This window comes from Antedon mediterranea, chromosome 3 (genome assembly GCF_964355755.1).
Source record: "Antedon mediterranea chromosome 3, ecAntMedi1.1, whole genome shotgun sequence".
NCBI lineage: Eukaryota > Metazoa > Echinodermata > Crinoidea > Comatulida > Antedonidae > Antedon > Antedon mediterranea.
The window spans coordinates 15,451,401-15,464,559 of record NC_092672.1 but is presented as its reverse complement, the minus strand read 5'-3'; the positions used below and the strand labels follow the sequence as shown (position 1 = coordinate 15,464,559).

At 31.5% G+C, this 13,159-nt stretch overlaps 2 non-coding genes across 2 annotated transcripts; both read left to right on the top strand.

Annotated features, from left to right (window-relative positions):
* The first annotated feature begins 10,803 nt into the window (after positions 1 to 10,803).
* Positions 10,804 to 10,875, top strand: Trnad-auc (transfer RNA aspartic acid (anticodon AUC)). The gene has a single exon. It is a non-coding gene; the product is annotated as a tRNA-Asp (tRNA).
* Positions 10,876 to 11,281: 406 nt separating this feature from the next.
* Positions 11,282 to 11,353, top strand: Trnad-auc (transfer RNA aspartic acid (anticodon AUC)). Its single transcript has one exon. It is a non-coding gene; the product is annotated as a tRNA-Asp (tRNA).
* Positions 11,354 to 13,159: the final 1,806 nt, after the last annotated feature.

Here is a 13,159-nt window from a genome sequence, read left to right as displayed (position 1 = left end):
AGATATATAAATTAGAATGCAATTACATTTATTGAAAGCGAAACAGAGAGTGAAACTCAATGGCGGTTTTTCAAGCTGGCAAGGAATAACTTGCGGAGTTTCTTTTTCAAGTAATTGTTAACAAATAGCTTAGAGACTTCCCAAATCGGTGGAAGTATGTGGATGATTTGTCAATATGTGAAGTTCACAACAAGAAAACCCGCCTAATGTTCAAGAACAATTAAATGAACTATCACTAAGGACCAAAGACAATAATATGATAATTAATATTGAAAAAAACTAACTTTATGAACATTTCTTTTGCCAAACTGAATCCGGTATGGCACTCTGCTTTAACCATAGCACAATCCATGGAGCTTGAATCTTTACAGAAACGCGCATGTAGAATAAAATTTGCATCTTATGATCAAGCAATTAATCTACTTAATCTTAAATTTTTAGATCAAAGAAGAGAAGATATTCTTCTTGATTTTGCTAAAAATCGTCCCTAACGCACTTCCTAAAATGAGGCGAAACGTGTTACAGGATACTTAGGAATGCTAAGAAGCAAAGTGAAATATATGGCAATACTAAAAGGTTCAACAACTCATGTTTTCCAGCCCTGTGTAGACTGATTAATAAACCAAAATAAACACATTTCAGTAACGACAATAATTACAATAGTTCTGTCAAAACGTGTATAATAATATTTTGTATAAAGTACTTTCATCAGTTTTTTCCATGTGTAATATCTCCTTTTTAAAATAATTATTTAACTTTCAAATGTTGTGAACTTTGATGTTTGGAAGCTTGTACCATTTTATATGTAAATCTCTTGCAATTCAGTTTTATTTTATATATACTACAAAGAGAAATATTGAATAAAAGCAGAATGAATAAATTTAATTAACATTTATAAATAATTCTTTGAGTTGTTATATCAATATAATTATTATAATATTACTGATTTAAGTTAAATGACAAATTAGACCAAAATGATAACAGAGATTTGTTCAGTTTGATTCATTATGAAATGCATGCCTTAATCTTTAATTAATATGCAAGACATAAATAATTGTAGACAATTCTTTTGGTTCTACAGTTCAGTGTGTGATTGTGGAATATCAGAACATTCGGAGGTTAGAAACTAAGGGACCAATGAGGATATTAGATGGCTTATATGTCTGTTTTTCAGCTAATGAAAGTGATCAAGAGAGTTGTTAATCCTGGTCAATTCTTGGAACACCTGTAGGTTAGGATGAAATTGTTATTGAACCTATAAATGGTATTCTGGGAGTGACCAAGGGATAGGAGTTTGGACCTCAAGTTGAACCCATGAAAGATCCAAGTGCAGTAAACAGAGATGAGTGTGAGAGAGAAGGTTCCAAGTTGATTTGATTTGATTTGATTTATTTCGGCATCAGAACATAAAAAATCACAGACAAACAATTAAAAATAGCAAATATAAAAAACCATGAATAAAACAAGAAAGGATGCCAAGGATAACTCATAAAAGTCCTCTACGGACTTGTTTTAGTGATTGATGGCCTCAAGTTGTTGTTACTGGTGAGACTATTGTGATAACTGCTGCATTACCCTGTGCCAAACTATCGGTAGGTAGGCCTTGTGTCTTTTTTTTTATCAATGTAACTTATTTAATTTTAATATCACATATTATAATCTTGAAATATTTACTATAAGTAGTAAAAATATGGAAATTTATAATATATTATTTTGTAATTATTATACCGAATCTCAATTTTTAACATTGTGACATTATAATACAACGTTATTATTTGATTATTTGTGGTTCCCAACTAAACAGTTGTTGTGATACTGTATGTTAAGACAAGATTGCTAAGCACCCTCCGACTGTCAACCACTTGATAAATTATGCTTTTATTCTTGGTGTAGCACCATTTGTGAATGTTTTAGTGATTGATGGCCTCAATCGACGTTTTCCTTACCTTTAAAGACGTTTTATGTAACAGTTTTCTTATTTAAAAAAATGTAATTCTTATTTTCTATACATTATTAACTGACATGAGACGTACATAATTAATTAATTAATCTACTGTACATGCATTTCATATTTAGGCCTATACATTTTGAATTTAATATGTTGAAACATGCATAACTCACAGTCAAATGCATTGGTGCCACCTGGGCTTTTTCCAGAGGCGTTGCATGTTTCTGAGAACTGTTCAGGTACACCCACTAGAAAGTGCACAAGCGAAACAAGAGAACTCTCTAGTATCATTTAAATATTCATTGTTTATCACATGTGCAATAAAAGTGGGATTTCCCCACACAAAAAAAAATGTATAATGTAAAAACATTGTGCTTTTTAATAAAAGAAAGGTTAAGTGAATTCAGTTCAAGCACAAAGTTATATAAGATATCACCAAACAGACTCAATGACAACAATGCAGGCTAAAGTATACATGTAAAAATATTTATCCACAATAATATGACAAAACACAAATCAGTATTTAAAAACATTATTTAGAGCAATCTCCATGTTCTGAAAATCACTTATAAAAACAGTTGTTAAAAGCAAGACATAAGAAAACAACACTAATTAGGTGAAAATATAGAGAAATTACATTGAGCAGAACAACAACAAAGGAGATACGGCTAGGCTTTATAAATGTTTTTAGATAAAATAATGGGTTTGTAATTATAGATCTGAAAAAGACGTGAAACGAGCAAAGCAAAGCATCTCTCTTTTCTTGTTGCTTGATTGCTTATAACAGGCGGCAAAACGTAAGATTGATTGTGAAAATTATCGGAAGAAGTTATCCTATTTAGAATCTCTAAACTTATGACGGAGACCTTAATGAAAGCCTGATAATGGATTTAAATGACCAACTTTTCCTTTGATTAAGTTTGGCCACATTGAAAATTGTATGTGTTACTCTGCAGTACCTCATGAGTATATCAATATTTCCTTCCATTTTAGTACAATATTAAGTATAAAATGTATCTTTTGCATTCAAATTTTACTCTTCTAGCCATCATCAATACTCAAGGATTCTGTGACAGATGTAATATTCTCTATTCACAGACTACCATGTATCCATATTTACATGTCTTTGCTTGCTATACATTAACACCTTTTTATTCTAAATTAAGAATCACCCTTCAAATCATTACTAATAATACATGGCCTAAATGACATAGGCCATATCCTATTACAGTATCAATTATATAATACAACCAGACATATTTTTTAAATAATATTTTTTAAGTAATTGTAGATTTTTCAGATAATGAAGAAATTGAGAGTGAGGTGGAGAAAAAGATGACATTATTTTTCACCCAAACCATACTTACATACATACCCCTTCTTTAATCATAATCGTAATATCATGTTAGATGTCATCTTGTTTTTCTGTCTGTATTATTAATTATATTTTTTATCTAAAATAGTTTTTATTAAGATTTTAATCAGCCTGTTATTATTATTGTTATTATTATTCGCTGTTGGCATGGAGTGAAAAAAATCAAATGAATTACAATACAAATGTTTTATGTTGAATACTCTGTAAATTATGTTATAATTGTCATGTGGTAGACCTTAAAAATTGAATATTTATTATTATTATATTGTACACGTACTGTATTTAAAAAAAAATGAATAAAACATTTGTGATTCAAATTAATTACTTGTTTGTTCATCAATAAAAAAAAATTGCAAGCAAGTGTATTACACCAGTTTCAGGTCATATTATTAATATTATTAGCTAGGCCCAACGCGCTCGATCACAATGTAACTAGGGGACTTTGCGTGCCTCGTATACAAGTTGTTATAATATTTATGATGAATATTCCTCAACTAAAATGTATATATCATAGAAAACAAATGATATTATACGTTGTAATGGAATATATTTTTTTATATTACATAGTCTATGTAAATACATGAACATGATTGGTTGAAACTGCATCACATGATTACCACTATGAGGATCTTAAATCGTGAATATAATATTTCCCTCAGCTTGTGCTTCGGTAAATATATATATAGATGATGTAAAATCTTATATTTCACCTCTAAGCAGGCAATATCTGTATAATATGAATATTTTATAAAAATACAATATAAACATCACGTATATCTTTCACTATAAATAAATTCATACACACGATGATGATTTGTTTACAAAATGGCGGTTTCAATAGATAGTTTCGATGGAACAAAATATTGGTACCTTTGGTTTGAATAGTCGGAGCTGCATCACACCAAATTTTGTATCTTAATACTTTTGTACTTTATTCAAAATTCAGGACTGTAAATATTTTATTTTTACGATTTTCTAGAGTACAATATCGTAAAAAAACATTGGTTGATTTTTCCATTAAATTACAGATTAATTTTACATGAAAATATATTAAAACCATTTATAAACATATTTCACTAATAATGTTTTTCCGATAATCAGCTAAATTTACAAAAAATGTATTTTTCTAACACCCCCTACAATTTGTCGACTAGCTTTCTCAATGTCAATTAAACAATAATGTAGATTGAGCAAGAGTTGAAATGTAAACAAGAACTATACAACTATAAATTGTTCCAAAATTTCATAATTAATTTAATGTGGGAGAATTATTGATTGGTAAAAATATTTTCATGAACCACACCTACTCTTTTAAATCAAACTTTAAGAAAACTTTTATTAAATTCATTAATTTACTGCTTCAAATTGTATGCTCAATTTTTAACTTTATATTTTCAGTCAACATTAATTTAGTTTTTGATAAACATTAACAGTTAACTTGTATGTAGGAATATTTAATATGAAGAAAATAAATGAGAAGAAGTATCTCGGTAGTAACTTAGATAGAGAAAAGGAAAAAATCACTAGCTGCTATGGCATATAATAATAAATTAAAATCATCACGAAACAATGTAAAGACAGTCAAATGCCGATAGCATTTTTTTATATAATAGTCAAAACTCAACAAAAGGTAGCATTATGAAAAATATTTGTAAGAAGAGTTACTCTATGTGGATGTTTAATGAAATTATGTCAATAATGTTTACATACTAGGCATATTAATAGTAATGTTTGTAATAATTTTGAGTTAATAAGGAATAAGGAAGAAAAGCAAAGAGACTATGGAGCGGTAATTCCTGAATATACAATACTAAGTATCGTAGTTTTAAATTATAAATTTTAGGCGATCTTGTCAAAGGTCAAGCGCCTATAGCCTGCCACGTTTCGATATTCAATATTGAACTTGACCTGATGTGGTTCCACGGTATCTTTATATGAAAATGGCAGAGTGCATGGAAATTAATTAAATAAAACTTTACCTTAAAATGGTTTGAACTGAACTGGTGGATGTCTTGTCGTTGTATGGTTTTAGTTTAAAAAACTGTATGTTTGAAATTAGTAAGTGTGCATAATAGAATGATTTAATGCTTGCCTACCATGTTTGTAATGTAGAGTTTTGTACTGTGTAATAGTGTATTCTTTTAGTGTATCGTACATAGTAGTAGAAGACCGAAAATATAACATAACAACACCATTTCTCTGTTAAGTACTATAATATCTGTATTATGAAACTAAAAAGAAAGTTAAAAGATCACCAAAAGATAACTAAATAAATCAAATAACAAAAAAAAATTAATTAAAAAAGGAAAAAAGCACAATAACAGACAAATATGGAAACAAATCATATAAGTGTAATGTCTGAATTACGAAAAACGTTTTAAGAGAGAGATAATACAAATGCATTTATAGTGAATATAATTATGAGTAAATATAATTTAATCCTAAATTACTTGTATGTGGCTACATAAGGTATACTATTACAGTCAGAAACCTTTAGTTGTTAACTAGGTGCCTTAAGGCTAGAGTGGGAGACAATATCCCAATAAAAGATAGTCAATAAGCTTTCACCATTGAGTTATAATAATAATATGGTCTTTCGGATATACAATAACAATTTTGTTTGAATCTATTTGCCATGTCAATCATTTCATTGCTAATATAGCGGCCAGTTTACACACAATGTGTCAATACAATACAAATTATAGTAGGGATTTCAGGTGAAAAATTGATTGACACCCTATGAACTTGGAAATGATACCATATGAAGCAGAATTGAAAGACAATGACAATGCTTTTTAAATTTTTTAAATCGGACAAGGCGTTCAAAAGTTACATTAAAAAACAATACGAAAAAATAGATAGGAAGTCGAAGACATTGGTTTCTATGTTTTCTATTATTTTATTAAAAGCTAAAAGTGGTCCAAAACAGTCAACAAAATCATTGATATTTTGTACATAATTGGGTATATCTTTTTAACCATAAAGTGTACCGGCCTAATTTTTTCAACAGTTATTGATGTAATGTAAATACATAATGTTCAATAAAAATGTTGCCAAAAAAATCATAAATTATTGTTTTATTATTAATACATAATGAAACTATGTAATATTTGAATGTAATAAAATACATAAAATCTAACATAGCTCTTTAATTATTACTCACATTATGCCTATTTTTTTACCAGTTAATTGTATAATATAATTACACAATTTTTAATAAAAATTCTATTAAAAATATGTTTTTGTTGCCATGGAAACGTGTAATAAAATAAACATATGACATTTAATCGCAAAAATACATAAAATCTAACATAGCTCTTTAATTATTACTCACATTATGCCTATTTTTTTACCAGTTAATTGTATAATATAAATACACAATTTGTAATAAAAATTCTATTAAAAATGTTTTTGTTACCATGGAAACGTGTAATAAAATGAAAATATGATGTTTAATCGCAAAAATACATAAAATCAAAGATAGCCATTCGTAATTGTAATGTTGATAAGTTTATCAGCAAGCAGTAAGTTTATGTTGTAGATCTAAAGCTGAAATACCAACAGCTTTAAGAAAATCACCAGGAATATCTTCTTCCATGACTGTAGTAGAGATTAAATGCCTGTTGATAAATATTAATTACAATAAGTTCACTTTTATTTTTATATGAAAATAATCGGTATTATTTAAAAAAAATAAATATTAACTGGAAAAAACACATAGATTTTTATAGCAGTTTTTAAATTAATCAATTAAAACTAAAAACCTACAAAATATGATGTATTCCTTTCATTTTTTATAAAAAAACATAATCCTCAATTAATTTAACCAAATAATACCCCTTGAAAATAAGTGGACCTGTCCATAATGTATTTAACTTTCATTGTACGGACGATTCCATTTACATTAATAGGGATGTTAAGCATTTCAAACTAATATGTTTTAAAACACTTAAAAATAATAAAGTACCTATTATTATTTCTTCGGAACGTTAGGAATAGGAAATATATTAATCATAATTATAATCAATGTTGGTTAAACTATAATTTATATAAGACTTAACCTCCGTTTAGTAAAAATTCTACTGGCAGTCCTGTGCAGGCAGGCACAGGCTAGCCTCAGCCTAAGACAATGGAACAAGTGGACTGTGGCTTGAGAAAGGAAAAACATGTGCCTACTCTTTTCTTTTTCCGTTCATCAATTCTCAACCAATTACTCTAAGATTTTAACAATAGCTACTTTAAACATTATATTTTCATATTATATGTGTCTTTGATTTAAAATATTCCATCAACCTACCGAAAAAACGAAGATTATTTTTGAAAGTCCACCAATTCTGTTCTAGACATCGTATAAACCTGGGACATGCTTTGTTTACAAGCTAAAGCCCATGCCTTTCACTTAGGAAACCAATTTAATTGTCAATCACCTCAGGTTGTCACGGAAACTCCAATCAAAAAGCATCATATTTTTAGATCTCCAAAAATGGGCGGTCATAAACTGCAAGCAGGAATTTCCCTCATCATGTTCATGAGGTGACCAGCTGGATAGGGTGTTAGTAATCTTGTTGTATTTCATTGAATAATTGATATTTCCGCGAATTGTCTGCAGCACTTGAAAGTAGACATGTGTACCTTTCCAAAAATGTATTATTTGCCCAAAAAATATTAATCTAATAATTAAAAAATGGCACTTCAAAATGGTCAATTTTTTACTTTAATGTGCTGTCTGTGTGTGTGTGACCTCAAGGTGTAGCCATGCAACTGAATACCCTAATTATAGGTGCTTGAAACAAAATTCATTTAAAAGTTATTTTGAATCACTATTATAATGTACTATAATATTAAAAAACTCACATTATGTCTATGTACCGTACCTCTTTTTTCTCTTTGAATATTGATGTATGTATTGCTATTGTGTCGAATTATAAAAAATAAATAAATAAATATTATTAAAGATAAAACATATTGCTTTGATGGTGTTTCTTTAATTCTATTAGCTAAGAATGAAAATACAATCATGTTATTGTTAAATGTTCATCCTCCGTACTTGTGCTATAATATTATGATATGAGTAGGAAGACGGACAATTTAAAATATATTGCGTCATCAATTTTATTTAAAATCGGTGGTGGTGCCAGTGGGGGGGGGGGGGGCCTTGTCGGGGGACTTATCGTCAAAAAACATAATACAGTAAAAATCGTTCAGTGCCTAGAAAACTGCAACGTTCCATTTACCGTGAGTACGTCAGAGGGCTATTATACACTTTATTTGCATTCACTAACTACTAAACAATAGGTACGCACTTGTCTGGCGATTTCTCTTTGTACAAATTGTTTGGGTCTAGACGCGTATATCATGTTCCATCCAGGGACCAAAATGAAGTTACTTTCCAGGCGAAGTTTACCGACGTGTTACTCTACAGCAAAAACGATTTATGTTAATTGTTCGTATGTTTACCAATTTTTTAATTTACGAGTAACCCTCTGTACCGTGGGCCACCTAAAATAGACATTTTATTGTAGACCTACATTACTAAACAAACAACATGCCATCTTTGCTTAGTCAGCATCTTATAGTTAAGTTATTAAATTTTCGATGTCCTGTATGTCATGTCATGAACTTCTCACCAGACTCAGATGTCCAGATGGTAGGTACGCATACACTAGGAGGTAACTGATTTCCCCGACAGAAAAATGCTTGTGGATTTTCAAAATTCAAACATGTAGGTATGATATTTTTTAAAGATACATTCAAATATGTGCCTAGAATTTGGTTTTGAGATGAAAATGTTTCTAGCTGAGGTACTGTGTTAGGCTACTTTGTTTATTTATGGATTATCTTTCACTGCCCTACTGTCAGGCCTACTTTAGGCCCTGTTCAGACCCATGGCGTTAGACCGTTTTAGCGTACAACGTTACTATCAAGGTCACGTTACAAACCGCAGAGAAAAAAACGAGGTGTTCAGACCCATAGCGTACGATTATCGTTACAACGGAAGTACGTCATCCAGGTTGTTTCTAGTTGCATATTCATGTGCTCTTACCCACGTGTTTTCATCATTATTTCCACTGTATATAGGCCTAGATCTCAGCCCTACAATTATGACAAAATTTGTCGTAAATAAAACATACCTCAGCATTTATTTAAGAAAAAAATATAGTAAAGCCAAATTTCTGTTTCTATTGTTTTTATTTTGTAGTAAAAAACATTTTCCCCAGGCTCTTGTGTTACGAAAATAAAGCAGGCCTCGTAATGATGAAGAAAACAATGATTGTGATTAGTCTATCCAGTCCAGTCAAAATTCTTTAGTTCAGTCGGTTGAAAATAACCCTTAACTTGCTAATAAAAGGGACACAGCTCCCCTTGTTTGTTTACTGATTTTTTTAGGAGTTAGTGGGTTTTCAGCATTAAACTTGTCCAGTCTAGTCTGCCTTGATGAATGAGTGACTTGATGTCCCACGCTAGTTTTTAGCTTGAATGAAATGCGTGAATGGCTCTAGGCCTAGCTAGGCCTAAAAGCGGATGGGATCGTAGTCCCTATGTTTAAATACAAGGTGCATGTATTTATGTCATTTGTTAGAAAATATAATGGTAATCAGTTGATAATAGTTTGTAGCCTTTGTAACAGTTGTATTTGTAGTGTAGTTAGGCCTTATTTATTCTGGCCTTTTTGTTATTGAAATCCATCTCACACATTGACGATACAAGATGTCAGCCTAGGTCAAACCTTGTTTCGCGTCATAACAGGAAACGTTCTGATTGGATACAACGTTGACTTACAGTAGCGTCGTACGCTAAAACGGTACTATCAACCGTTTTCCACTACAACGCTACAACCGTTGTACGACGCGTTGTACGCTAATCCCCAACTGTTCAGACACACATTCTTTTAGCGTCGTACGCTAAAACGGTCTAACGCCATGGGTCTGAACAGGGCCTTAGTTGTGACATCCTTGGAAAACTCCTGTAAATCTCATCAATTCCTTTTAAATGAGTAGTTTTGACAGTTAAGCATCAATGCAAAGGGAGGTTCAAAACCCATTTGGGCAAGACTGTAAAGGAGATGGTAACAGCATGTCTGCGATTAACAATATACCTCTTTGTTAGGACATCTGCATATATGTGGTCTAATGGTTAGGACATCTGCATATCAAGCAGGCGGTCCGAGTTCGAGTCTCAGTTGGGGGGACTTTTTCTCATTCTCTCAGATTTCCTCATCTTTATCGTTTCAAATTAATTAATTAAATTTCAGTATATCCCCGGGCGGTTTCGAATTAATGTTCATTGCCTAATGTGTTTATATATATAAAAGTATCTCTTCAGAGATCCCGTCTCGTGAATAAAAATACTGAAAGATGAGGGCGTATCAATTTGATCTCTGGTGCGCGTGCGTACAACTGAGGACTAGTGCTGTTCCGCCGTACCACGCCGAGAGTATTAAAGAGTCGCTATCCAATCGAGTTTGAACAATACCATGAAAGCCCCAGTGGTCTAATGGTTAGGACATCTGCATATCAAGCAGGCGGTCCGAGTTCGAGTCTCGGTTGGGGCGACTTTTTCTCATTCTCAGATTTTCTCATCTTTATCGTTTCAAATTAATTAATTAAATTTCAGTATGTCACCGGGCGGTTTAGAATTAATGTTCTTAGCCTGATGAGTTTATATATATATAAAGCAGGCAGCACTTGCCAGCTTTATACTATGACGTTATCCAAATTCCTTCACTTGCACTGATGAAGGGCTAGTGTTGCCCGAAAGCTCTGCTAACTTTCTGGCTGTTTTACTTCTCGTTTTGATTTAGCTTTTCGCTTTTATTTTGTATCTCCATTGAGATCCAGCCACTGATACCCACAGCATTGTCATTTTTTCAGTAATTTGCCTTTGGATTTATATATATATATATAAACAAATCAGGCAAAGAACATTAATTATTATCGAGTTTGGATAATACCATGAAAGCCCCAGTGGTCTAATGGTTAGGACATCTGCATATCAAGCAGACGGTCCGAGTTCGAGTCTCGGTTGGGGCAACTCTTTCTCATTCTCACAGATTTCCTCATCTTTATCATCTTTAGATTTTAGTATTTCACCGGGTGGTTTAGAATTAATGTTCTTTGCCTGATTTGTTTATACACATTGTACAGTACATTTTTGTAGTACATCACTTTATATTTTCTGACTTTCTCATTGTGTTCTTAAATATGTTTACATACAAATGTTGGCAATATGCCAGGCAAGCGGGCTGGCGGCCGGCCAGTCATTGCGCTGTTTTCTGGATTTTAGTAAATGCATGTTTGGTCTGCCGTGTCGCGACTCACAGCCAGACTCTAATTTGAGTTGGTTTGAACTTTGGCATGCAAAACAGTATGCATAAAGAAATAACATTTATTTTTAATTAATAACTGTAGCCTAGTAATCACCGATATTATTATGTGTATCTAATGAACATTATAAACGTTTTGTGTGTATCATCACACATTCTTTTAAATGATCATTTTTGTATGCCCTTGGAAAACATCAGATAATTAATTGGCCAAAATCGAGAGAAAACCATGTGCTTGCTGCATGACGTCAAATCTTCCAAATTTTCCTTGATTCTCTGCATGATGACGGGATGCATGATGCACAGTACTCATGGTACTCATCAAAGCTAGCACTCGGCAGACACATATAATACAGTGTTTCATGCGAGAGAATGACAAAGGTCCAATAATCTGTACTGCTGTTTTAATTACCGACTAAGAATTAACAAAATGGCATATAACATACAACATATGGCATATAACATACAACATATGGCATATAACATACAACATATTGCATATAACTAAATGGACAGTAATTTAAAAATTAATTTAAAAAATTAAAGCATTTCGGGTCATTTGCAAACATGCATAATTTTTAAATACACTGCATGGATTTTCAGTACTTATTTTGAAAAGAATTTTAACTTAAAATCAATCACCACATATATCACATATAATTTTAACTCACAAATTAATATCTAAGCATAAATTAAGGTCTATGATCTAAGTTATACCTGGTTTTCACTTAATGTGTTTGGTGAATTAGTAGGTTTATGAGAATACACTTTGACTAATAAACTGAAATTATCACCTGCCTAGACCTTAATTAGCCAGCATTGCACGATACATTTGCAAGATAAGCTGAAAAGAATGAGAAACATTGGTTTTGAGCGATATGGCCATAATGGATTACAGTGCTTGAGTCAATTGAGTCATTAGACAAAGTGAATTGGATTACTTTCTGATTGTAGAGAAGATGGAGCCCTGCTAATGTGTCCGCTCATTCTCCAAGAACAATTGGCTACTAACTTATTATTGTGCAAATGCCGCTCAGATTAATCTACAGCTCTGTCAGTGATACTAGTCAAGCTTGAATAGTATTGCAATAGAATAGCATATAGCGCATGTGGTATGTTCAGAAGGCTGTTTATTTCAAAATATATTTCCTGTGTGGAAAAAACCAACATTCCAGTCTGTCAGTATTACTGACAATAACATTTAAAACTAATTATTGCCTACAGATACCAATTGCACTTGTGTTTGCTGAACACTTTCATTTTGCTTGATTGCATGCAAGTATTTTACAATTGCCAGTAATTACTGATGTGAAGGATAACGCATTTTTGGATAATTACTTTTCATTTAATGTCGCTGTAACCGTGTCAGTTTATATATGATACACATTCAAAAGCTGGATTAAACTTGCAAATTTATCATATATTCAAAATAGCCATTACTTAAAGACAAAATCTCATGAAATTAGTACCTGCATCAATGCTTACAACATCTTAATTGGCGGATGTCATATAA